The 26,092-nt window shown below is 43.1% G+C and overlaps 1 protein-coding gene across 1 annotated transcript in view; it reads left to right on the top strand.

The window, feature by feature from the left end:
- Positions 1 to 19,000: 19,000 nt before the first annotated feature.
- LOC124133381 overlaps positions 19,001 to 26,092 on the top strand; it is a 52,242-nt gene continuing 45,150 nt past the window's right edge. The window contains exon 1 of the mRNA XM_046497765.2: positions 19,001 to 19,417. The gene's annotated coding sequence lies outside the window, so the exon portion shown is untranslated. The remainder of the gene's footprint in view (positions 19,418 to 26,092) is intronic.

The following is a 26,092-nucleotide window of genomic DNA, read 5'->3' as shown; positions in this document are numbered from 1 at the left end:
GTTAAATCCAACTCACTCACTCACTCACTCACTGAATCTTGATATCTACCTGATATCTAATTATTTTATGTGAGGCAAGAGTGGCTAAGATATTGACGACCTCACATACCTCGGAGTAGAGTATCGCCCCTTAGAAGTGCAAGGATCCGCTAATCGTTGTTGGAATGCCAGATAGGCATCGATTATGATCCCCTGTATCCTCGATATCAATACCGGGTCCCAAGAGTGTCCCCAGTAACATGTGCTTGTCAGTTGTCAGGCTCAGTGATTAAGCTTGTAAAATGCGTGTCACTGAGTGAGTGAGTGAGTGAGTGAGTGAGTTGGGTTTAAAAACAAAATTGGGGCGAACCAGGATTCGAACCCACAATCATAGGTTTCTGGCGCGCCCAAGGGACGCAACTCTGCACAGCGAATCGCGGCACCTCAGACGACTGGGCCACCCGTGCCCCCGCGTGTCATTGAACCCCAGCGGAATGAAGCGTTGTCATGATGTCAATCACTGGATAGTCTGGCCCAGACCCGATTATTTACAAATATATCTGATAGAGACGTTAAAAAATAATATTAAAAAAATGATGTAAGTACTCGAAAATTTTGAGATTAGAGAGTAGAAAATGTGTTCCACATGGGGCCAACAAAACGTCGACAGTAAGTGGAAAATATTGAGCTAGTTCTTTATAATACATTCATTTATTTAGATTAAATAATATGTAAACTGTCAAGTTCATACACTTTGAACAATGGCTAGCTAACACCAGACAACACTCGGCGGTAACTTATTCGAAAATGGACAATTCATTAAAAACAATTAACTGAATTTTTGTCACAACATTTTCAAATTCATTAATCAACCAAGAATCTGGACGTGAAGAATTCCATGAAATATGTACCGACAAAACCTCAAACACCCGTCGACAGGAGACCGTCCACATCCAGTGTCTAGACAGGGACACCACGTCCACCCTTGACCCTCAACTACAGGGAGTTCAGACTCTGAGCTGAAACAGAGACTCATTCGTCACCACTCGCCCCTTTCCGTAACCTGCAAGAAGACTCGTCCCCCTGTCGATGAATGTTATGTGCGAAAATACGACAAACCAATCAGAATGCGCGTATGATTTCAAGTTCTTCATCAAAGAATCCCTTAGAAATAAGTTTTGATTTTACATATGTCCTGCATCTAAATCTATACCCAAGACACAGTTAAGTGTGTTCAATCACACTGTATAATTCCGCACGTCCCGATGTGCTTAAATTGCATCTGAAATATATATAATATATGGGGAAATATATATGTGAACCATTGCGCAACGAGTTGACAATTGTTTTAGGTATGCCCGTTTGCGCTAAGACGGAACCCGGTCGCAAAAATGGCCATGAGAGGGGCGCGAGTCGCTATTCGGCTTGTCCCGGAATAACACGAGTTGGTTACGAATGATAGAGAATATAGGGCCCTGCCCTGTGAACAGGTGTCGGGAAGGTGACTATTATTAAATCGGGGTTATGTTAATGCGTCACTGGTCGTACGCTTCCAAAGACGTGCTGCCCTTGCCCTAACAATACAAAAAGTAACCGGATTAGTTTTTTTAATATCTTTCTCGTCCTCTGAGAAAATTACAAATTGGATACATGAGGAATTTCAATACCCTATAATCCGGATAATGGTTACATTATGTTTGATGTGTGTCATCGCTCGTGATGTTGTTGTAGGCTTGGGAAGATCTGGTTTGCGAGTATGAGTGATGTATTCGAGTTGATAAAAAACAATTTTGTATTGGAAAAACGCGACTAGAGTACATTAGACACCAATAGAAGATTCTTGCTTTTGGTAAGAAGAGGGTGTGATCCTTGCCTTTTGGCATGAAGCGGATGCATTAATAGAAGTCTAAGTTTCTACACGTTGCAATATGCAATGTCAAGCCTTATGCAGGTAACATCTTTGACTTGGGAAGGTTGAAGGTCACAGATGAGGTCACAGATGAGGTCAGTGAGTCGACAAGCATCATTGACCATTCTTCTAATAAGAGCGAAACATGCTTGTGTCACATAAGCCGTACACGACATTCGTATACATTTACAATATTGTAATATCCGTCAGCCCATGTGTCGTGCAATATTGAGGGCATAAATCAATCTGTTATATATGCATTAAACAAATTGGTTAATTGATTAGAAATCGACCAGCTGATGTAGTTATTTCAAGGACGAAGTCATGCGTGTCGTATTAACTCAATATGACTTTTGACCCCGGTGACCAAATGGTGTCGGGAATAGGTCGAGAGAGAGAGAGAGAGAGAGAGAGAGAGAGAGAGAGAGAGAGGCAGAGAGAGAGAGAGAGAGAGAGAGAGGGAGAGAGAGGCAGAGAGAGAGAGGCAGAGAGAGAGGCAGAGAGAGAGAGAGGCAGAGAGAGAGAGAGAGGCAGAGAGAGAGGCAGAGAGAGAGAGGCAGAGAGAGAGGCAGAGAGAGAGAGAGAGAGGCAGAGAGAGAGGCAGAGAGAGAGAGAGGCAGAGAGAGAGAGAGAGGCAGAGAGAGAGAGAGGCAGAGAGAGAGAAAGGCAGAGAGAGAGAGAGGCAGAGAGAGAGAGAGGCAGAGAGAGAGGCAGAGAGAGAGGGAGGCAGAGAGAGAGAGGCAGAGAGAGAGAGAGGCAGAGAGAGAGGCAGAGAGAGAGGGAGGCACAGAGAGAGAGGCAGAGAGAGAGGGAGGCAGAGAGAGAGAGGCAGAGAGAGAGAGAGGCAGAGAGAGAGGCAGAGAGAGAGGGAGGCACAGAGAGAGAGGCAGAGAGAGAGAGAGAGAGGCAGAGAGAGGGAGGCAGAGAGAGAGAGAGACCAGAGAGACATTGCAAATTACGTTTCACATTACAGATTCGAGAGAGGGAGAGACGAAGATGTATACATTTTGACATGGAAACATATTTTCTGTCAATAAAAAACTTCCATTTGCATTGCAGATAACAATGGACAGTGTGTAGTAAACTCCTAATATCACGCATTCTGAACCTGCTGTCTGCTCCATCTTCGTCACAATCACACAATCACATGTTAGGCTGAGGGTGTATGGGGGAGTGTGGTGGGTGTTAGGCTGAGGGTGTATGGGGGAGTGTGGTGAGCGTTAGGCTGAGGGTGTATGGGGGAGAGTGCTGAGCGTTAGGCTGAGGGTGTATGGGGGAGAGTGGTGAGCGTTAGGCTGAGGGTGTAAGGGGGAGCGTGGTGAGCGTTAGGCTGAGGGTGTATGGGGGAGTGTGGTGGGTGTTAGGCTGATGGTGTATGGGGGAGGGTGGTGGGTGTTAGGCTGATGGTGTATGGGGGAGTGTGGTGGGTGTTAGGCTGATGGTGTATGGGGGAGCGTGGTGGGTGTTAGGCTGATGGTGTATGGGGGAGTGTGGTGGGTGTTAGGCTGATGGTGTATGGGGGAGTGTGGTGGGTGTTAGGCTGATGGTGTATGGGGGTGGGTGGTGGGTGTTAGGCTGATGGTGTATGGGGGAGCGTGGTGGGTGTTAGCTTGAGGGTGTATGGGGGAGTGTGGTGAGCGTTAGGCTGAGGGTGTATGGGGGAGTGTGGTGAGCGTTAGGCTGAGGCTGTATGGGGGAGTGTGGTGAGCGTTAGGCAGAGACTGTAGGGGGGAGTGTGGTGAGCGTTAGGCTGATGGTGTATGGGGGAGTGTGGTGGGTGTTAGGCTGAGGCTGTATGGGGGGAGAGTGGTGAGTGTTAGGCTGATGGTGTAAGGGGGAGTGTGGTGAGTGTTAGAATGATGGCGTATGGGGGAGTGTGGTGAGTGTTAGACAGAGGGTGTACTGGGGGAGTGTGGTGAGCGTTAGACAGAGGGTGTATGGGGGAGAGTGGTGAGTGTTAGACTGATGGTGTAAGGGGGAGTGTGGTGAGTGTTAGACTGATGGTGTAAGGGGGAGTGTGGTGAGTGTTAGACAGAGGGTGTATGGGGGAGAGTGGTGAGTGTTAGACTGATGGTGTATGGGGGAGTGTGGTGTGTGTTAGACGAAGGGTGTATGGGGGAGTGTGGTGGGTGTTAGACAGAGGGTGTATGGGGGAGTGTGGTGAGTGTTAGACAGAGGGTGTATGGGGGAGAGTGGTGAGTGTTAGACTGATGGTGTAAGGGGGAGTGTGGTGAGTGTTAGACTGAGGGTGTAAGGGGGAGTGTGGTGAGCGTTAGGCTGAGGGTGTATGGGGGAGAGTGGTGAGCGTTAGGCTGATGGTGTATGGGGGAGCGTGGTGGGTGTTAGGCTGAGGCTGTATGGGGGAGTGTGGTGAGCGTTAGGCAGAGGCTGTAGGGGGGAGTGTGGTGAGCGTTAGGCTGAGGGTGTATGGGGGAGTGTGGTGGGTGTTAGGCTGAGGCTGTATGGGGGGAGAGTGTTGAGTGTTAGGCTGATGGTGTAAGGGGGAGTGTGGTGAGTGTTAGAATGATGGCGTATGGGGGAGTGTGGTGAGTGTTAGACAGAGGGTGTATGGGGGAGTGTGGTGAGCGTTAGACAGAGGGTGTATGGGGGAGAGTGGTGAGTGTTAGACTGATGGTGTAAGGGGGAGTGTGGTGAGTGTTAGACTGAGGGTGTAAGGGGGAGTGTGGTGAATGTTAGACTGATGGTGTAAGGGGGAGTGTGGTGAGTGTTAGACAGAGGGTGTATGGGGGAGAGTGGTGAGTGTTAGACTGATGGTGTATGGGGGAGTGTGGTGTGTGTTAGACGAAGGGTGTATGGGGGAGTGTGGTGGGTGTTAGACAGAGGGTGTATGGGGGAGTGTGGTGAGTGTTAGACAGAGGGTGTATGGGGGAGAGTGGTGAGTGTTAGACTGATGGTGTAAGGGGGAGTGTGGTGAGTGTTAGACTGAGGGTGTAAGGGGGAGTGTGGTGAGTGTTAGACAGAGGGTGTATGGGGGAGGGTGGTGAGTGTTAGACTGATGGTGTATGGGGGAGCGTGGTGAATGTTAGACTGATGGTGTAAGGGGGAGTGTGGTGAGTGTTAGACAGAGGGTGTACTGGGGAGTGTGGTGAGTGTTAGAATGATGGCGTATGGGGGAGTGTGGTGAGTGTTAGACAGAGGGTGTATGGGGGAGCGTGGTGAGCGTTAGACAGAGGGTGTATGGGGGAGAGTGGTGAGTGTTAGACTGATGGTGTAAGGGGGAGTGTGGTGAGTGTTAGACTGAGGGTGTAAGGGGGAGTGTGGTGAGTGTTAGAATGATGTTGTATGGGGGAGTGTGGTGAGTGTTAGACTGATGGTGTGTGGGGGAGCGTGGTCAATGTTAGACTGATGGTGTAAGGGGGAGTGTGGTGAGTGTTAGAATGATGTTGTATGGGGGAGCGTGGTGAGTGTTAGACTGATGGTGTGTGGGGGAGCGTGGTGGGTGTTAGGCTGATGGTGTATGGGGGAGTGTGGTGGGTGTTAGGCTGATGGTGTATGGGGGAGTGTGGTGGGTGTTAGGCTGATGGTGTATGGGGGTGGGTGGTGGGTGTTAGGCTGATGGTGTATGGGGGAGCGTGGTGGGTGTTAGCTTGAGGGTGTATGGGGGAGTGTGGTGAGCGTTAGGCTGAGGGTGTATGGGGGAGTGTGGTGAGCGTTAGGCAGAGGCTGTATGGGGGAGAGTGGTGAGCGTTAGGCTGATGGTGTATGGGGGAGTGTGGTGGGTGTTAGGCTGAGGCTGTATGGGGGGAGAGTGTTGAGTGTTAGGCTGATGGTGTAAGGGGGAGTGTGGTGAGTGTTAGAATGATGGCGTATGGGGGAGTGTGGTGGGTGTTAGGCTGAGGCTGTATGGGGGAGTGTGGTGAGCGTTAGGCAGAGGCTGTAGGGGGGAGTGTGGTGAGCGTTAGGCTGAGGGTGTATGGGGGAGTGTGGTGGGTGTTAGGCTGAGGCTGTATGGGGGGAGAGTGTTGAGTGTTAGGCTGATGGTGTAAGGGGGAGTGTGGTGAGTGTTAGAATGATGGCGTATGGGGGAGTGTGGTGAGTGTTAGACAGAGGGTGTATGGGGGAGTGTGGTGAGCGTTAGACAGAGGGTGTATGGGGGAGAGTGGTGAGTGTTAGACTGAGGGTGTAAGGGGGAGTGTGGTGAGTGTTAGACAGAGGGTGTATGGGGGAGGGTGGTGAGTGTTAGACTGATGGTGTATGGGGGAGTGTGGTGAGTGTTAGACTGAGGGTGTAAGGGGGAGAGTGGTGAGTGTTAGACTGATGGTGTAAGGGGGAGTGTGGTGAGTGTTAGACTGAGGGTGTAAGGGGGAGTGTGGTGAATGTTAGACTGATGGTGTAAGGGGGAGTGTGGTGAGTGTTAGACAGAGGGTGTATGGGGGAGAGTGGTGAGTGTTAGACTGATGGTGTATGGGGGAGTGTGGTGTGTGTTAGACGAAGGGTGTATGGGGGAGTGTGGTGGGTGTTAGACAGAGGGTGTATGGGGGAGTGTGGTGAGTGTTAGACAGAGGGTGTATGGGGGAGAGTGGTGAGTGTTAGACTGATGGTGTAAGGGGGAGTGTGGTGAGTGTTAGACTGAGGGTGTAAGGGGGAGTGTGGTGAGTGTTAGACAGAGGGTGTATGGGGGAGGGTGGTGAGTGTTAGACTGATGGTGTATGGGGGAGCGTGGTGAATGTTAGACTGATGGTGTAAGGGGGAGTGTGGTGAGTGTTAGACAGAGGGTGTACTGGGGAGTGTGGTGAGTGTTAGAATGATGGCGTATGGGGGAGTGTGGTGAGTGTTAGACAGAGGGTGTATGGGGGAGCGTGGTGAGCGTTAGACAGAGGGTGTATGGGGGAGAGTGGTGAGTGTTAGACTGATGGTGTAAGGGGGAGTGTGGTGAGTGTTAGACTGAGGGTGTAAGGGGGAGTGTGGTGAGTGTTAGAATGATGTTGTATGGGGGAGTGTGGTGAGTGTTAGACTGATGGTGTGTGGGGGAGCGTGGTCAATGTTAGACTGATGGTGTAAGGGGGAGTGTGGTGAGTGTTAGAATGATGTTGTATGGGGGAGCGTGGTGAGTGTTAGACTGATGGTGTGTGGGGGAGCGTGGTGGGTGTTAGGCTGATGGTGTATGGGGGAGTGTGGTGGGTGTTAGGCTGATGGTGTATGGGGGAGTGTGGTGGGTGTTAGGCTGATGGTGTATGGGGGTGGGTGGTGGGTGTTAGGCTGATGGTGTATGGGGGAGCGTGGTGGGTGTTAGCTTGAGGGTGTATGGGGGAGTGTGGTGAGCGTTAGGCTGAGGGTGTATGGGGGAGTGTGGTGAGCGTTAGGCTGAGGCTGTATGGGGGAGAGTGGTGAGCGTTAGGCTGATGGTGTATGGGGGAGTGTGGTGGGTGTTAGGCTGAGGCTGTATGGGGGGAGAGTGTTGAGTGTTAGGCTGATGGTGTAAGGGGGAGTGTGGTGAGTGTTAGAATGATGGCGTATGGGGGAGTGTGGTGGGTGTTAGGCTGAGGCTGTATGGGGGAGTGTGGTGAGCGTTAGGCAGAGGCTGTAGGGGGGAGTGTGGTGAGCGTTAGGCTGAGGGTGTATGGGGGAGTGTGGTGGGTGTTAGGCTGAGGCTGTATGGGGGGAGAGTGTTGAGTGTTAGGCTGATGGTGTAAGGGGGAGTGTGGTGAGTGTTAGAATGATGGCGTATGGGGGAGTGTGGTGAGTGTTAGACAGAGGGTGTATGGGGGAGTGTGGTGAGCGTTAGACAGAGGGTGTATGGGGGAGAGTGGTGAGTGTTAGACTGAGGGTGTAAGGGGGAGTGTGGTGAGTGTTAGACAGAGGGTGTATGGGGGAGGGTGGTGAGTGTTAGACTGATGGTGTATGGGGGAGCGTGGTGAATGTTAGACTGATGGTGTAAGGGGGAGTGTGGTGAGTGTTAGACAGAGGGTGTACTGGGGAGTGTGGTGAGTGTTAGAATGATGGCGTATGGGGGAGTGTGGTGAGTGTTAGACAGAGGGTGTATGGGGGAGTGTGGTGAGCGTTAGACAGAGGGTGTATGGGGGAGAGTGGTGAGTGTTAGACTGATGGTGTAAGGGGGAGTGTGGTGAGTGTTAGACTGAGGGTGTAAGGGGGAGTGTGGTGAGTGTTAGAATGATGTTGTATGGGGGAGTGTGGTGAGTGTTAGACTGATGGTGTGTGGGGGAGCGTGGTCAATGTTAGACTGATGGTGTAAGGGGGAGTGTGGTGAGTGTTAGAATGATGTTGTATGGGGGAGCGTGGTGAGTGTTAGACTGATGGTGTGTGGGGGAGCGTGGTCAATGTTAGACTGATGGTGTAAGGGGGAGTGTGGTGAGTGTTAGAATGATGGTGTATGGGGGAGCGTGGTGAGTGTTAGGCTGATGGTGTAAGGGGGAGTGTGGCGAGTGTTAGACAGAGGGTGTACTGGGGAGCGTGGTGGATGGCTAGGCTGCACGTGTATGGGGTTAATGTTACTGTGGTTTAACTTCTGAGAGTTAGACAGATGTGTCATTGGATGGGGGGAGGGATGTGGTATGTGGAGAGGGGTTTGAGGGTGCATGAGGGGGGTCAAGGAGGGTTGTGGTTGGGGTAAAGGGGATTTTGTAAGGGGAAGGTTGAGAGAGAACAAAAGCGTAGAGTAAGAGGCCATGGTGAAAGTATTTTAACAGAGGAGACTGGAGTCTACATGGATCCATCTCGTGTCCCGTTCCGTCGGCTTCTCGCTGGGTGAGCCGTGCTGGACTTCTTTGTATAGCTGTTCATGAAGCATAAACACCAGGCCTCCTCAGCAGCCATCAGTCATCTCTCCTCGCATCACTACACTGCAGTTCTAAAGCACACGCTACTATTAACAACAGCTGTGCCAATTTGTCACGAAATGAGAAACACTCTCATCTCTGTGCAAAGATATTTTTTCTGTTGTCCTTGTCGTGTATGTGACCAGTGGAGGCCTTTCCAAATTTGACGCATCAGTGACAAAAAGGATGTCCCATGCATTCCCTAGTTTGACGTGTGTCATATTTCCCGTACTGTAAAGCACGGGAAAATATGATACAGGTCCAAATAGGGCATGGGACATAATTTTTGTCACTGATGCGTCAAATTTGGAAATTTCCTCCACTGACATTTTTTTGCCCTTGCATGTGTTTATGACGGTGCAGGATACGCTCACCTTTTCGCGAACTCCTGGTATCATCACTATTTGATAGTGATTCACAAACATATGCTCGTTCTCATTCGTGATTTCTTATAGTAAAAAAATATTTTATAAGAGATTTCTAATGATCACGGAAGGGTTTTGTTGCTTCATATATCTGAACAACAAATAGTATAACGTCAGAATACGAGAGGTCAGAGTGAGGTAATTAAAAACTTTTTGACTAAAAAATGTAGGTTTTCATGATGACGAATAGACATTTAGTTGTCAGAACTATGCATAATCCGTGAAGCAAATTGCGTTTCGTAGTGTTGTTATTTTATGTTTGTGAGTGAGTGACGTCGGTTTAACGCCGCTTTTAACACGGCGTAATGTGGGAGGTATGGTGCTGACAAACCTAGAAAGAAATGGGATTCGAACCCACAGTCATAGGTCTTAGACCTCTGGGCTACCCGTGCACTCGTTTTTATATTGTACACAGTATACCACATAAGAAAGTTATTGTGTTGTAATACACTTACGCCTAGTATAGCATATTGAACTTCCAAATTTAAAAATCTTTACTGAACATGCTTCAAAATGACTGTGACTTGATGTGACTATATTATTATTAGTTCTATATTCTATAGTTCGTTGGACCGCCTCCTTGGTGTATTGGATAGAGCGTCAGTCCGGAGAGCGGAAGGTCTGGGGTTCGATCCCAGGGCCGCGTCATAACAAAAGACGTTAAAAGATGGTACTTGTTGTTACCCTGACTGGAACTAACCATAAATGGGTTAAAACACGGACTAGTCGGCTAGTAGTCAGAATACTGTGTCTGAGTGGGGTATTCATGTTACACTGCGGCATGGTATATCAGTGTGCTGGCACTATTAAATCGAAATTAGTTGGACTAGTACAAGCAGTCACGCACACGCACACACACGTGCATGCACGTCGCTATGTAAGTGCAGTAATCTGGATCAGGACGTTAAACCCAATTTCACTTCACCTCACCACCAACAAAAGTGGGTTACGTTACCTTGATAATGTTCATTCTAGCCATGAAGCGTGGAGACAACTTGAACCTTCATAATTCTATATGACATGAAACCCCATTCATTGTGTTGACACTTCATTTTGTCATCTGAAATCTAGTCTCGTTCTGGTTACCTAGCCTCGCTCTGGTTCAGGGACCACGTGCAACACTCTGCCACAGTCGATGAGCACCATCCGGAGTGATGCAGACAAGAGAAGGGGTTTGATTCAACAAGTTTGATTAATGTGACTACAAGATATTTGGTGGACATGCTAGAGAACATTAGCTGAATGAACCTAAAACGTATATTTTTTTACATTATCCGGCATTTTCAGTGGTATAGCCTACCTTGTGGCTCAATTCGTACAATACGGTAAAACCCCTAAATCCCGACGACACCGTTCCTTGTCACTCTTCCGGATTAACACATTACCGGATAAATTTAAAACAAATAATACTCGTCATTCGGACATCCCAGATTCATTTATCATTGGCACCTAGCAATATCATTTTATTTACTTATATTACGGCGTAAGCGATGTCCATGCCAAACCGGAAGTTCATCAAACAAAGGTTGCACGTTGTGCTATGATACAAATCTTAGTGAGTATGGTTTTACGCCGCTTTTAGCAATATTCCAGCAATATCACGGCGGAGGACACCAGAAATGGGCTTCACAGAAATTATACCCATGTCGCGAATCGAACCTGGGTCTTCGGCGTGAAGAGTAAACGCTTTAATCACTAGGCTACCCGACCGCCCCGATACAAATCTTAAAAATCCTGACGCAAAATTCGCTGTTATGAATTAGAAATGCCGTTTTCACGCTGACAATCGCCTTATCGAATGTAAAGATACAAATATCGAACTTATTATCGAGTGTTGTATATAAATACCATAACAAATATGGTCCGGAATCTCTCCGGTGCATGATATGTTCGATTTAGTTCAAAAAAGTAAAAAAGGCTAAAACATGCCTAAGTCATGCTTCATGTGCTCGGGTTAAATCACACTTTTTACTGTCCAGCGAGAAAATGGTAATTACAACCTACCCTCTTCCGGTGTTGCAAGGACAGCCTCTATGGTGGTACATTTCTTCCAAAAAATGACCTCAGACGGAGAGAATGTCTTTGTATATACGACATAAATTAAAAACGTCAACGAAAGAGAATGACCAGTCTCGATAATTTCCCGAAACAGATTCCATTGGGCGTAAAAGGCCAAATAGCGTCGAAAAACATATGAATGGATCACTGATCACCAGGTGTTAGACCCGTGAAGATCAGGGTACAGTAGGTCTACAGCAACCCATGCTTGCTGTAAAAGGCGACTATGCTTGTCGTAAGAGGCGACTAACGGGATTGGGTGGTCAGGCTCGCTGACTTGGTTGATGTATGTCATCGTATCCCAGTGGCGTGGATCGATGCTCATGATAAGAATCACTGGATTGTCTGGTCCAGTCTAGATTATTTACAGACCGCCGTCACATAGCTGGAATATTGCTGAGCGCGGGGTTAAACAACAAACAAACAAACAAACAAACAAACAAAAACCAGGTGTTAACGAAAAGGGTAAGCGTACCTTGCCCTACCGGTAGCACCGGTCACTCAAAATTTGCAATTTGCAAAGTACATCGTGTCCGCAATGTACATTCAGGTACCACTACAGGGGGTATATTTACTGTTACACTTGGCATATTTACTGTTACACTTGGCATATTTACTGTTACACTAGGTATATTTACTGTTACACTAGGTATATTTACTGTTACACTAGGCATATTTACTGGTACACAAGGTATATTTACTGTTACACTTGGTATATTTACTGGTACACTAGGCATATTTACTGTTACACTTGATATATTTACTGTTACACTAGGCATATTTACTGTTACACTAGGTATATTTACTGTTACACTAGGCATATTTACTGTTACACTAGGCATATTTACTGTTACACTAGGTATATTTACTGTTACAATAGGTATATTTACTGTTACACTAGGCATATTTACTGTTACACTAGGTATATTTACTGTTACACTAGGCATATTTACTGGTACACAAGGTATATTTACTGTTACACTTGGTTTTTTTTACTGGTACACTAGGCATATTTACTGTTACATTTGGTATATTTACTGTTACACTTGGTATATTTACTGTTACACTAGGTATATTTACTGTTACACTAGGCATATTTACTGTTACACTAGGCATATTTACTGTTACACTAGGTATATTTACTGTTACACTAGGCATATTTACTGGTACACAAGGTATATTTACTGTTACACTTGGTATATTTACTGTTACACTAGGCATATTTACTGTTGCACTAGGTATATTTACTGTTACACAAGGCATATTTACTGGTACACAAGGCATATTTACTGTTAGCCTACTAGGTATATGTACTGTTACACTAGGTATATTTGCTGTTACACAAGGTATATTTACTGTTGCACTAGGTATATTTACTGTTACACTAGGCATATTTACTGGTACACAAGGCATATTTACTGTTAGCCTACTAGGTATATGTACTGTTACACTAGGTATATTTACTGTTACACTAGGCATATTTACTGTTGCACTAGGTATATTTACTGTTACACTAGGCATATTTACTGGTACACAAGGCATATTTACTGTTGCACTAGGTATATTTACTGTTACACTAGGCATATTTACTGTTACACTAGGTATATTTGCTGTTACACTAGGCATATTTACTGTTAGCCTACTAGGCATATTTACTGTTACACTAGGTATATTTGCTGTTACAGTAGTTACATATTTGAATGGAAAATACATTTTTCACTAAATAACAGTGAGTGAGTGAGTTAATATTTAGCGTCGTATCGACAATATATCAAAACAATTACAAGTATATTCTCTTTGTAGCTTAGAATGTTTCCGAGATGTGTTTATACATTAAACATAAAAAACGCAGTTGCTATAAATGTAAGGTTTTCTGATATATGATGCACCCCATAGAACAAATAAACTCCCCGAGAATATAAAGACAGCTTTACACCTTTCAGGAACAAATACCTTGTGTTTATATAAGCAGGGTATTATAGCGTCCTATAAAACCCGAGGGTTAAGAATATGTGCGGAGAGCCACAGTGTACGCCCCCGTACATTCTTGTGGTTCCAACCTCCCCGGGATTGTTCACAAACCTTGCGCAATGCGACACACCCGTCCCGTCTCAACTCACCCGAAACACCCAGGTATGTAGCCAGCGACATGTTACAGTTCTCACAATACGTCAGCTACTTTATTTTAACGAAAATTTTAATGTCGAATTTATACCCGACCATTTGAAAATTAAACTTTATGTGCTTGTACAACATTCCAATATAGGTTTAGGGTTTGGAGTGAGTGAGTATAGTTTTACGCCGCTTTCAGCCATATTCCAGCACAATCACGGCAGGTGACGTCAGAAATTGGCTTCACATATTGTACCCACGTAGGAAATCTAACTCGGGTCTTCTGGGTGACGGGGCGGTCGGGTAGTCTAGTGGTTAAAGCGTTCGCTCGTCACGCCGAAGACCCGGGTTCGATTCCCGACATGGGTACAATGTTTGAAGCCCATTTCTGCTGTCCCCCGCCGTGATATTGCTGGAATATTGCTAAAAGCGGCGTAAAACCATACTCACTCACTCACTCACTTCTGGGTGACGAGTGAAACGTTAACCACTAGGCTACCCCACAGCCCCGTTTGGGTTTAGATTAACTGAGACGATGAATGAGTGAGTAGTTTGAGTTCTATGCCCCGTTTAGCAATATCCCAGTCATACTGCGGCATTGAACACTATTATTTCTTCGAACCCCGGCATTCAGCGCGATGAGGGACGGTGGGGTAGCCTTGTGGTTAAAGCGTTCGCCCGTTACGCTGAAGGCCCGGGTTTGATTTCCCACAGGGTTAAACTATTTGAAGCAAATTGTGTCCCCGTTGTGGTATTTCAGTGACATTGCTAAAGCGTCCTAAAACAAAACTCACTCACTTTGTATCGTGATGCGCTACGCTTGTAAATACGAGGCTACCCCATCCCCGTACTCACACAACCCCTACTCCCAACCACGCCATTATACTAGTAGCGGCTTTGGGGGTAGGGTAGTTAGTGGGTCAACTTGTATGACAGCAGTCGGCTTTCGTATCCTTATTTGTATAATCCATTCTTGGCTAAACCGTCAGGATAAAGTTGCAAATTCATCGAAAGCACTTTTCCTTCCCTGATTCAGGGCGGTGGAGTAGCCAGGTGGTGAAAGTGTTCGCCCGTCACGACGAAAGCACGGGTTCTATTCCCCACATGGGTTATATGTGTAGAGGCCATTTCCGGTGTCCCCCGACGTGATATTGCTGGAATATTGCTAAACGCGGCGTAAAACCATACTCACTCAATACCTGATTCATAGCCAGTTCAGACCCGTGAAGGTCCGGGGTAGAATAGGTCTTCAGCAACCCATGCTTGCCGTAAAAGGCGACTATGCTTGTCCTAAAAGGCGACTGACGGGGTGGTCATGCTCGCTGACTTTGTTGATACATGTCATCGATCCCAATTGCGTTGATCGATGCTCATGATGTCAATCACTGGATTGTCTGGTCCAGACTCGATTATTTACAGACCGCCGTCATATAGCTGGAATATTGCTGAGTGCGGCGTTAAACAACAAACAAACAAACAAACAAATCATAGCCAGTTCAGGTGTTGATTGTCATACGTGTATAACTACCCTCGCTGAACTTCGGCATCTCTTTGAAATCCAGGACAAGTGTACCCGTCGTACACCCGGAATGTCTTTATGACGGTGATTGCCCTTACATATTTCGTATTGAAAGTATATGCTTAGCTCTTGCTGTACATATAGTCGTAGGATGCCGGTCGGTGTTTAAACAGACTGCACGTTGTATGGGTATATTGTGAAGGACGAGAAGATGGAGGGGGGGGGCAGAGGGTAGAAAAAGGCAGCGGCTGTGTCGTCTGCTGTATGTGGGTGCACGCTAGACTGACACCCGCACTGGTGGGCGGTAAGAGTACTAACCTGTTAGTAGATACAGCAGCACCTCATTGTGTCCAACTCGGTTTATCGAATTCTCGAGCTCGAACTCAGATTGAAAAATATTCAGGCTAAAAAATAAATAAATCTGGTTCTGTTGCCGTAATCTAATCTTGATACAAAAATTCATTTTAAAAGATGTACATAGAAACATTAAAAGCATATGGTCAAAAAATGCATTTTGGGTCACTTACTGACTCGCATTTAGATTTTTATTTGAAGTTCTAAAAATCTGCCTTTTCACATTTTTTAGCCACATTTGTGCATTTGACCATGTCAGAAGTCCACCAAGGAGGAGTAAAGTTAAGCGGTTGGCCAATTTATCATGTGTGGTCATGTTTATAAAGTTTTCAGCAACTTTACAATTTGAACATTTCCAGTAGGTAAAGTGGGCCCTTACTCGCCCCTCCTTTAAATCTTGAAATGACAAGCACGTCGTGTTTTTTTTAGAATTTGACAGCGAGATACCAGTGCAAGTGTATATTCCGGAATCTGTCCCCCTCACACAATACACACTTACAGAAGGAAATGACTAGACACAATGACACAATGAGAGGAAACGGATACCTCACCCAACATGTTGTGGAAATGTCAGACAAACACATCACAGGTGCACCTGAAACTTGCGTGGGATAATCCAGTAAAAGTTGGCGCATCAAGTGTGCATAGTGTCACTTTAGATCACGACTTGAACACACACAGATTATGAATACATGACACTTTTTAATGGATAACAACTTCTTTGTTCTTTGTAACGACGTTTCAGAGCTACTTCTTGTCCCTTCATGAGATGCATGCATGTTCTTCCTCGTTATCCAGGAGTTACCCATAACAAGTGTCAGGTAACGTTCTTCCAGCATCTAAATGTCAATCAAAGACTTCACACACAGGTTACATGCACAGGCCACCAACACAGGTTACATGCACAGGTAATACATACAGGTTACATGCACAGGGAATACATACAGGTTACATGCACAGGTAATACACACAGGTTACATGCACAGGTAATACACACAGGTTACATACACAGGCCATCAACACAGGTTACATGCACAGAAAATCAACACAGATTACATGCACATGTAATCAATACAGGTTACATGCACAGGTAATACAAACAGTGTACATGAAAAGGTAATACATACATGTTACATGCACAGGTAATCAATACAGGTTACATGCACAGGTAATACAAACAGGTTACATGAAAAGGTAATACATACATGTTACATGCACAGGTAATACAGACAGGTTACATGCACAGGTAATACATACAGGTTACATGCACAGGTAATACATACAGGTTTCAAGAACAGGTAATACATACAGGTTACATGCACAGGTAGTACATACAGGTTACATGCACAGGTAATACATACAGGTTACATGCACAGGTAATACATACAGGTTACATGCACAGGTAATACATACAGGCTACATGCACAGGTAATCAAAACAGATTACATGCACAGGTAATACATACAGGTTACATGCACAGGTAATACATACAGGCTACATGCACAGGTAATACATACAAGTTACATACACAGGTAATACATACAGGTTACATGCACAGGTAATACATACAGGTTACATGCACAGGTAATACATACAGGTTACATGCACAGGTAATACATACAAGTTACATACACAGGTAATACATACAGGTTACATGCACAGGTAATACATACAGGTTACATGCACAGGTAATACAAACAGGTTAGATGCACAGGTAATACAGACAGGTTACATGCACAGGTATTACATACAGGTTACATGCACAGGTAATACATACAGGTTACATGCACAGGTAATACATACAGGCTACATGCACAGGTAATACATACAGGTTACATGCACAGGTAGTACATACAGGTTACATACACAGGTAATACATACAGGTTACATGCACAGGTAATACATACAGGTTACATGCACAGGTAATACATACAGGCTACATGCACAGGTAATACATACAGGTTACAAGAACAGGTAATACATACAGGTTACATGCACAGGTAGTACATACAGGCTACATGCACAGGTAATAGATACAGGCTACATGCACAGGTAATACATACAGGTTACATGCACAGGTAATACATACAGGCTACATGCACAGGTAATACATACAGGTTACAAGAACAGGTAATACATACAGGTTACATGCACAGGTAGTACATACAGGTTACATGCACAGGTAATACATACAGGCTACATGCACAGGTAATCAATACAGGTTACATGCACAGGTAATACATACAGGCTACATGCACAGGTAATCAAAACAGATTACATGCACAGGTAATACATACAGATTACATGCACAGGTAATCAATACAGGCTACATGCACAGGTAATACATACAGGTTACATGCACAGGTAATACATACAGGTTACATGCACAGGTAATACATACAGGTTACATGCACAGGTAATACATACAGGTTACATGCACAGGTAATACAAACAGGTTAGATGCACAGGTAATACAGACAGGTTACATGCACAGGTATTACATACAGGTTACATGCACAGGTAATACATACAGGTTACATGCACAGGTAATACATACAGGCTACATGCACAGGTAATACATACAGGTTACATGCACAGGTAGTACATACTGGTTACATACACAGGTAATACATACAGGTTACATGCACAGGTAATACATACAGGCTACATGCACAGGTAATACATACAGGTTACATGCACAGGTAATACATACAGGCTACATGCACAGGTAATCAATACAGGTTACATGCACAGGTAATCAATACAGGTTACATGCACAGGTAATACATACAGGTTACATACACAGGTAATACATACAGGTTACTTGCACAGGTAATACATACAGGTTACATGCACAGGTAATCAACACAGGTTAGATGCACAGGTAACAAACACAGGTTACATACCCAGGTAAAGCACACAGTATACATTCTCAGGTAACAAACACATGTGACATGCACAGATAACACACACAGGTTACATGCTCGGGCAACAAACACATGCTACATGCACAGGTAACAAGCAGAGGCTACATTCACAGGTAACATACAGAGGCTACATGCACAGTTAACACACATAGGTTACATGCACAGTTAACACACAGAGGCTACACGCACAGTTAACAAACGCGGGTTATAGGTAGCGCGTGCAGGAAGAATTAATAACATAGGTAAAGATGGATCGACAACTTCATCGGGCAGGATAGTGAGTGAGTGAGTGAGTGAGTGAGTGAGTGAGTGAGTGAGTGAGTGAGCGAGTGAGTATGGTTTTACGCCGCTTTTAGCAATATTCCAGCAATATCACGGCGGGGGACACCAGAAATTGGCTTCACACATTGTACCCATGTCGGGAATCGAACCCGGGTCTTCGGCGTGACGAACTAACGCTTTAACCACTAGGCTACCCGACCGCACCCCGGGCAGGATAGATGAATGAAACTAACAGTAAAGACTCACATGCAAAGGTAAGTATCACAGAGGTTAAAGGGGTCAGAGAGGTTAAAGGGGTTGAAGGGTTTCCTCGTCATGTGACCCGTTTCGATGCAATGGCTACATGGTGTTAAGTACAATGTTATTGTTTTCAGACGTGATAGAGCTCACTCACTCACTCACTCACTCACTCACTCTAAACAACAAGCAGGTTAGATCATGTTTAAGTCGGTGCAAACTTGACAGTTCGACTCAGACGCTTCAGTGTACACACTACAGACTACACCACAATAGCGGGTTTGACGAAACATCAGGACTTTGTTTACTGAATCAAAATAGTTAGGCGACTGGTAGTGCAGGTTTTGCTATGACGGGTTGTGTGCTCTTATGTATAACTCTTAGTCAATTTCTTCCTCATCCATAAACCTCACTGCCATTAATCAAAGTTAAAAATATAGTTTGTGGATTTCCAGTTCATTATTTTGTCACGAGTGCACGTCCTTAAACAGAAAAAAACTCCTCGTCTGAACAGGTTCTCCGAGCAGTCTGGCCTTGTATTTCGCATAGACACTGAACAATAACGTGTCGGCGAGTGAAAGAGAGAGCGTATTGAAAATGGCCGCTTCTACAAGCAGCGAGCTGTGACGAGGTGAACGTTTCTCTGCCGTGTTCACGGAAGAGCTCTTCGCGCTGTCAGACGTAGTTGGACACTGGGGAAACACGCGTGGAGGTTACACTGCTGTATCTTCTGTGACTGTTCCCGACATCGGCACCAGTGCCACCCTAGAACTTGATCTACCCGTGCCTTGATCAGCTGCCATATTCTTGTTGTACAGGTAAGGAGAAGTGAAGTCTTGCCATGTGTTGTGTTCAGTGTCCGTGACAGGGGGATTGTGGTGGCGGCGTACAGTAGTTATGGCTGTGTTATGAACGTGGTCGGTCTCAGCAAAACCGGGGCTTGATTGAGATTTCTTATGACTTATATGTTTCCGCGGGTGTGATTCTGTGAAGGACGTGACTCTGTGTTATACTGAACCCTCTTTTACTATCATTTTAGTGAAAGGGACATGACATCAGCTATTTTTTTAAATAATAATAATAATAATAATAATAATAATAATAATAATAATAATAATAGTAATAATAATAATAATAATAATAACAACAACGATAATGATAATGATAATGATAATAATAATAATAATAATAATGTTAAGTTGTCCGACTCCCCATTGTTCTCGGTGCCTTAGGTTTGGTAACTCCCAATCTGTTGACTGACATCGGGAGAGTACCCGGGTTTGCTACCAGGAATACAGCCCTTCTGACAATCTGGGTAATGCAGAAGGCTGTAGCGTTGGGGAGGCTTCACATTATCCGAAAAGTTCTGGGTGGGTTTGACTAGGCAGCGCTTCCTGGGAGAAGTCCCATTCGCTGTCTGGGCTGCCTGTAGAGGGGGCAAGGGTCCTGAGCTGATGATGAACCTAACCAGCCTGACTGTGCCAGGATCACCCATACCCTCTACTACTACTACTACAACTACTACTACTACTACTACTACTACTACTACTACTATTACGACTACTACTACGACTACTACTACTACTACTACTACTACTACTACTACTACTACTACTACTACTTCTACTACTACTACTTCTGCTACTACTTCTACTACTACTTCTACTACTACTACTACTACTACTATTACGACTACTACTACTACTTCTACTACTACTACTGCTACTAATTCTACTACTTCTACTACTGACTACTACTACTACTACTATTACGACTACTACTACGACTACTACTTCTACTACTACTACTGCTACTAATTCTACTACTTCTACTACTACTACTACTACTACTACTACTACTACTACTACTACTACTACCACTAATTGCAATATACAATATGCAATGTCACGCACTATGCCGGTAGCACTTTTAACTTTCGAAGGTTGAAGGTTACAAATAAGGTCACATATGAGGTAAGGGAATCGACAAGCATCACATACCATTCTTTTTAAGAAATACGTAACATGCCTGTGTCACATAAGCCTTACACGACACACGTATACATTTGCATACGTAAGGGATTGATGCACATACAAAGACGTATATCCGGAATACAATACTGTAATATCCGTCAGCCCATGTGTCGTGCAATATTGAAGCCATAAATCATTCTGTTATGTCTGCTTTAAATAAAATTGATTAGAAATCGACCAGCTGGTGTAGTGATTCCAAGGACGAAGTCTTATTGACTGTTTTCATTATGTTGTCAGTCAATATGACATTTGACATTTGACCCCGGTGACCAGAGGGTGTCGGGAATAGGTCACACAGAGAGAGAGAGAGAGAGAGAGAGAGAGAGAGAGAGAGAGAGAGAGAGAGAGAGAGAGAGAGGGGCGGAGGATGACACATTGCTGATTAAGTTACACATTACAGATTTGAGATTTGAGAGAGACACTGCAGTTGAAGTTGCGAATCACACATTCGGGAGTGACCGTGTTATAGTTACCTGACTATCCCTTATTTACAGTATGCACGACTGACCATTGTAATTCTGTATTTATCTTTCGTTTTTTATATGAAACAAAAGATCAGGGTTCTTGGTATTAAAAGTGTTTTGATTTAAAAACATGTGATAATAAAATGCATGTGACCCCGATAGAACAGTTCATAGTTCCCAGAGGGTTTAGCAACGAGAAGGATGTTTCCGTGTCATCTCAGAGGGAATGTTTATACACTGACAACTGTAAGGTTGACCCTGTAATAGCAGTGTTTATGCTTCATGTGGACTGAACCGTTACCTATGTGTTCAATGAAGCGAAACAGTCACCCAGGTCGTGAGATTCCCATAGGCTGCCTTGTGTGAACAAATGTATCATATTATAGCAATAGATGTGTCATAAGATCAATACTAAATCTGTTTCTAATCTGTCAGTATATCTTCCGAATGCTCAACGTATACACAACCATTGCTGGTTATGTATGTTCAAGTCGACGACCCTCATGTCGACATTGTGTGTTCAACGTCCCTTCAACACAGGGTGAACAGGCAATAGATTCTTTGTGCCTGGGTTATATGAAACACATTGAAATATACTTCACATTTTGCTCGTATATTGGCATATATTTCACATTGGCTCATATACTTCACACTGAGACATATACAAGTGTGCAGCTCACAGTTGCATACGCTTGTCACAAGTATTTTCACAGAGGCATATATTTGACGTATGTTTATTTCACATAATGGCATATATTTCATGTATGCATATTTCAAATAGTGGCAGATATTTAACAAATGTATATTTCACATAGTGGCATATATTTCATGTATGCATATTTCAAATAGTGGCAGATATTTAACACATGCATATTTCACATACTGGCATATATTTCATGTATGCACATTTTCAAATAGTAGCATATGTTAAACACATGTATATTTCACATACTGGCATATATTTCATGTATGTACATTTCACATAGTTGCATATATTAAACGTATGTATATTTCACATAGTGGCATATATTTCACGTATGCATATTTCACATAGTGGCATATATTTCACGTATGCATATTTCAAATAGTGGCAGATATTTAACACATGCATATTTCACATAGTGGCATATATTTCATGTATGCATATTTCACATAGTGGCATATATTTAACGTATGTTTATTTCACATAGTGGCATATATTTCACGGCAATGGTAACCTCTACCCCATATTATTTATTCAATAAGTACCTATCAATGTAACGGCAGTGGACATGCTAGTTACATTCTCCAATAAACTGAGAGATATGCACACGTGTTGCCTTTAGCATGTAGTATTCTATTCAGGCCTTGCCATTCCTTTGTTTGAAAAACCAAGTCTTTGAATGGGTTGTAATTACTTACACCCTGAAGTATTTGACAGAAAAGACAAATATGTATTTAATATACGAGTAGTGTGATTTCACGTGTTTCTAGCTCCTTGTAAACTTACGTTGAAAGGGGAAGATGTTACTTTAGGAAGTCGTCCTTTATTGGCGACAGTGCACAGTTTGAGTGTGTAACAATATAAGTGGTATTTTGCCCTTAACGCTGAATGTAATCTGGTTTGGCGTTTAACCAAGACTGGCTGTTCTCCCCCATCGACGTTTCATATTTGCATAGACGTTCTAGTCAAGTTATTGTTTTTATCCCTTCTTTATCCAACGAAAATATAATTTTTATATTTATTCCCTTTTCTGTCCTTTGATGTTGAAAGAAATGTTTGATATTTGTTGCAATGTACTGGAGAAGGGGGATCAACTATGACTGTAAACTAAAACTGACCAATGAGAGTAACAGCGATAAATAGCGACAAAATTTTCCTCAATTATAAAAGAATATATGCTGAAAGCAGATTCCATTGTATGATTCCGACTATGTCATGAGCATGTGTTTATGAAGCAGTGTCAAATAGTGATACCAGGTGTTCGCGAAAAGGTGAGTGTATCCTACCCCACCGTTGCACAAACACATGCAAAGGCAAATCAAATGTTAACCTGAAAAACAAGCACGGTAACATATGGTACAAGTCAAAATAGGGAATTATATCAAGCACCATTTGGCTTCTGATGCATTACATTAGGATATGTTATTTGGTTTGGTTGACTGCCTGTGTTCGATATCCTGGTGGGTTGATGTGTTTTTTTATCTGGACATATGTGAATGATGACCTTTAAACTGTCAGCTGGACCCAAGATGGACATAGTTATGGCTGTCAAAATGATAAACACATGTCCAAAGATGACCGTTGTTTTCGTCATGACCCCAGACCTGCTGTGACCCTGATCCAGCCATTTACACCGCCGCCCTACCAGTGGGGACGAGCAATACAGGACTGTGTTCTGATGTAGATGTAAGCTGTAGTGGTGGATCATGCTTTTGTAAACAACGTCACGAGGCCAACAACGACTACAACAGCCGCCCACATAATTACGTTAATACAGGTGTACAAACCTTTACATATTTACGTTAAATTCAAACCTTGACATGTTTAGGTTAATTACATACCTTTACATATTAACGTTATTACACACCTTTACATATTTAGGTTTATTATACACCTTTACATATTTACGTTATTACATACCTTTACATATTTAGGTTCATTACACACCTTTACATGTCTACGTTATTGCACACCTTTACATATTTAGGTTTATTATGCACCTTCACATATTTACGTTATTGCACACCTTTTCATGTCTACGTTATTACACACCTTTTCATATTGAGGTTTATTATACACCTTTACATATTTAGGTTTATTATACACCTTTACATATTAACGTTATTACATACCTTTACATATTTACGTTATTACATACCTTTACATATTTAGGTTTATTATGCACCTTTACATATTTACGTTATTGCACACCTTCACATATTTACGTTATTACATACCTTTACATATTTAGGTTTATTACACGCCTTTTCATGTCTACGTTTTGCACACCTTTACATATTTAGGTTTATTATGCACCTTCACATATTTACGTTATTACATACCTTTACATATTTAGGTTTATTATGCACCTTCACATATTTACGTTATTGCACACCTTTACATATTTAGGTTTATGATGTACCTTCACTTATTTACGTTATTGCACACCTTTTCATGTCTACGTTATTACACACCTTTTCATATAGAGGTTTATTATACACCTTTACATATTTAGGTTTATTATACACCTTTACATATTAACGTTATTACATACCTTTATATATTTAGGTTTATTATACACCTTTACATATCTACGTTATTACACACCTTTACATATTTACGTTATTACATACCTTTAAATATTTAGGTTTATTATGCAACTTTACATATTTACGTTATTGCACACCTTCACATATTTACGTTATTACATACCTTTACATATTTAGGTTTATTACACGCCTTTTCATGTCTACGTTATTGCACACCTTTACATATTTAGGTTTATTATGCACCTTCACATATTTACGTTATTACATACCTTTACATATTTAGGTTTATTATGCACCTTCACATATTTACGTTATTGCACACCTTTACATATTTAGGTTTATTATGCACCTTCACATATTTACGTTATTACACACCTTTACATATTTAGGTTTATTATGCGCCTTTACATATTTACGTTATTACACACCTTTATATATTTAGGTTTATTACACACCTTTACATATTTACGTTATTGCACACCTTCACATATTTACGTTATTACATACCTTTACATATTTGGGTTTATTACACACCTTTTCATGTCTACGTTATTGCACACCTTTACATATTTAGGTTTATTATGCACCTTTTAATGTCTACGTTATTACATACCTTTACATATTTAGGTTTATTATGCATCTTTACATATTTACGTTATTACATACCTTTACATATTTAGGTTTATTACACACCTTTACATGTCTACGTTATTGCACACCTTTACATATTTAGGTTTATTATGCACCTTCACATATTTACGTTATTGCACACCTTTACATATTTAGGTTTATTACACACCTTTTCATGTCTACGTTATTGCACACCTTTTCATATTTAGGTTTATTATACACCTTTACATATTTACGTTATTACATACCTTTACATATTTAGGTTTATTACACACCTTTTCATGTCTACGTTATTGCACACCTTTACATATTTTGGTTTATCATGCACCTTTTCATGTCTACGTTATTACATACCTTTACATATTTAGGTTTATTATGCATCTTTACATATTTACGTTATTACATACCTTGACATATTTAGGTTTATTATACTCCTTCACATGTCGACGTTATTACATACCTTTACATATTTAGGTTTATTATGCAACTTTACATATTTAGGTTTATTATGCACCTTTACATATTTACGTTACATACAAACCTTGACATGTTTAGGTTAATTACATACTTTACCTATTTACTTTTATTACATCCCTTTACATGTTTACGTTTGCCTAAGCGTGGACCTGTTTGTGAGACACCAGGTGTTCTAATGAAACACGCATTTATGTCGCAATATCCAGTGTCACTGTCATTTAAAATATTTGAAGTGTTGTTAACAATCATACAATGTCCGTGTGAAGCAGCTTTACAACGAACATGAAACTCCACCAGCGGGCAACCATCTTCGCCCCTTGAGCCTTGCAAATGTCACTGGAAGTTTCCATTCTTTCCCACCCGGACAGCGGAAGGTCGGTGGTTCGATCCCTGGCCGCGTCATATCAAAGACGTTAAGAAATGGAACTTGTTGTTACCTTGCCTGGCGCTCGGCATTAAGAGGAAAACAAGGACTGGCTGCCTCCGAGTGAGTATACTGTGTCTCAGTGGTAATCCCTGTTAAACTGCGACATGGTATCTCAGTGGGCTAGCACTATAAACCGACATAAGTACATACTAGTACAAGCAGCCACACACACATGCATGCACGTTGCCATAAAAGTCAAATATTCTTGAA

The sequence above is a fragment of the Haliotis rufescens genome, unplaced genomic scaffold (genome assembly GCF_023055435.1).
Source record: "Haliotis rufescens isolate VD_foot unplaced genomic scaffold, xgHalRufe1.0.p SCAF_21, whole genome shotgun sequence".
Classification (NCBI taxonomy): domain Eukaryota; kingdom Metazoa; phylum Mollusca; class Gastropoda; order Lepetellida; family Haliotidae; genus Haliotis; species Haliotis rufescens.
The sequence above is the reverse complement of the archived record's forward strand: the minus strand, read 5'-3'. Positions and strand labels throughout refer to the sequence as shown.